This window comes from Macrotis lagotis, chromosome 6 (genome assembly GCF_037893015.1).
Source record: "Macrotis lagotis isolate mMagLag1 chromosome 6, bilby.v1.9.chrom.fasta, whole genome shotgun sequence".
Classification (NCBI taxonomy): domain Eukaryota; kingdom Metazoa; phylum Chordata; class Mammalia; order Peramelemorphia; family Peramelidae; genus Macrotis; species Macrotis lagotis.
In genome coordinates this window covers 146130910-146133601 of record NC_133663.1, presented here as the reverse complement: position 1 = coordinate 146133601, position 2692 = coordinate 146130910, and the positions used below count along the sequence as shown (strand labels likewise).

Below are 2692 nucleotides of genomic sequence, written 5' to 3'. Positions count from 1 at the left end.
AAATAGAAATTGAAAGAATCTACTTATCACCTCCTGAAAGATATTCCAAAATGAAAACTACCAGGAATATCATAGCCAAATTTCAGCACTCCTAAGTCAAGGAGAAAATATTGCAATCAGAAAGAAATAATTCAACTATCGTGGAGTTACAGTCAGGATAACAGAAGATTTAACAGAAGTTTCATTGAGGACTCATAGGACTTAGAATATGATAATCTGGAAGGCAAAAATGCTTGGAGTACAATCAAGGATCAATTACCCAAAAGCCGCCCTGCGGTTCAGGGGGTGGGGAGGATTCGGGGACTCCGGGACCAAGGCAGCGGCTCCTTTTCCCCAGCGCAGACCAGTGGTGCCAGTCCCGCCATCCCCAGCGCTCCCAGGCTGTCTTGCCCCTAGCCCTGAGTCCCCCAGTCCCCATGGTCGGCCTCAACCCTCTGGAGGCTGTGAAAAGGGAAATCCAGGCGCTTCAGCATCAGGCGGGAGGACCGAGCCTAGAGACTGCAGCGGGAGCAGGACCACGAGCAGGAGCCCCGGGAGAAAGCTGAAGGAGATGTGGCAGCTCTAAATCCACGGATTCAGCTAGTTGAGGAAGAGTTGGACCGGGCCCAAGAACGTCTGGCCACAGCCCTGCAGAAACTGGAGGAAGAGGAAAAGGCTGCAGACGAGAGTGAGAGAGGAATGAAGGTGATTGAGAACCAGGCAATGAAGGATGAAGGAAAAATGGAAATTCAGGAGATTGCAGTTGAAGGAAGCCAAGCACATCGCAGAGGAAGCTGATCAAAACTATGAGCAGGTAGCCCGTAAGTTGGTCATCCTTGATGGTGAGTTGGAGTTAGCGAAAGAGTGTGCTGAGTTTTCAGAGGTTTCAAGTGTGGTGATCTGGAAAAGAGGTGAAGAATGTCACCAACAACGTGAAATCCTTGGAGGCTGCATCTGAGAAGTATTCTGAAAAAGAAGATAAATATGAAGAAGAAATCAAACTTCTATCTGACAAACTCAAAGAGGCTGAGACCCACGCTGATTTGCAGAAAGAACTGTTGCAAAACTGGAAAAGACCATTGATGACCTGGAAGAAAACCTTGCCCAGGCCAAAGCAGAGAACATGGGCTTACATCAGACACTGGATCAAACATGAAATGAACATAACTGTATATGAATCAAAAGAGAAGAATTTTGGTTGCCAGAAACTCAAGAACTCCATGTTGTGCCCTTCCCTTTTAAGAAGTTTCTTCTATTATTGCATCTTTTCTTTACTGGAAATGTCAATCACGTTATGAATACCTCACCAATATTTGTTACCAGAGAGGCTTTGGGCACCAGTTAAATCTAGTTTCTCCTTTCAAACAGCACACTTAAAGCTTCTAGCTGCCTTTTTTTAATCCTTAAATTGCACTTTTTTTTTCCTTAGTCAGGCAAGGTATTGAACTTAGGCCAAAATCTCCATGATTGAGGGCATTCTGTTACACTATAGACAATAGCAGGGAACCCAACTGATCTACTGGATCATGCCAGGGTTTTAAGCATTCCATGATACCATTCTGTAAAAAGAAGGGCAGGGGCCAGCTCATAAAATGGGTGAGGACTCTTCATCCATAGTGAAAAGGTTGTTTTAGGAAGTCATAAACCACAAAGTATGGCGTAATTATTGTGGCCCTTCCTCCCTCTCTGCACTACAGGGTAAACATCCTCTGAGCAGTCACTGAGAAAATACCTTTAAAAGTTAATCAACATCTAGATTTTTTTTTTCTGGATAAGTATAGGAAAATCTGTTTTTGTTTGGTCCAAACATAGATGGCTTGCATGAAGACCCAAATGTGGCCTACAATTGTTACTTTTACTCTATTTCAAGACTTTTTTCCTTTAAAGGAAACCTCATTTTAGGATTTTAAGTGAGCTCAACCTATATTTGAACCAGCATGGTATTTTACTAACTTCTCATTTAGTAGTTGACTTCTGCAAAGCAATTGAAAGTCTCATTACAAGTAAGGAACAATGTTTGCTCTGCTCCTTGATTCTGTATGACTGAACATCAGTAACAAAGTCAACCAGCAAGTAGTGGAAATTAATTTGACAGCCTGTCTCACCAATGGATGTAGCATGGTAGTGCTTCCTGTGGTTGATTCCAGCCCTTTTTCCATGCCACTTTCTGTGTCCATGAATCTGTTGGCTAGAAATACAGTTCTAATGGCACCTCACTGTCACTAAAGGAGAAATAAATTCAAATCATCTTGATTTTATTTTAGACTGCCATAATACAGTGAATAGAAGATTATTTATTCTATTTCAGAGGAATTTTAATCTTTATTTTTGGGACCAATTCATTAAGACCAAAAAGCCTCCTGATTTAACAGGATACAGAGAATCAAATACACAGTACCTATTTGACATTGTTATACAGTTTTCTTGTGTACAGCTCAGTGCTAAAACATTCCTTATTCCACAGCAGTGTGAAGCAGATATGAAGACTCAAGTTTACAGTTGTGTTTAAAAATTACCCTGCTTCTGATTACTATTTATTAAGCATCACATTACCCAGAAACACACTAGGAAATGTGAAGATGAATGAAACCAGTACTATTCATTTAGTATCATTTGTAATAGTATCACCTTTTTCTAGCTTTTGGTCAAATAAATTTTTAAATAAAATGTTTAAAAAAAAGAATCAATTACCCAGGAAAAGTGAACATACTCT

At 40.8% G+C, this 2692-nt stretch overlaps 1 pseudogene; it reads left to right on the top strand.

The window, feature by feature from the left end:
* The first annotated feature begins 416 nt into the window (after positions 1 to 416).
* LOC141491875 (tropomyosin-like) lies at positions 417 to 1135 on the top strand (annotated as a pseudogene).
* The last annotated feature ends 1557 nt before the right edge of the window (positions 1136 to 2692 follow it).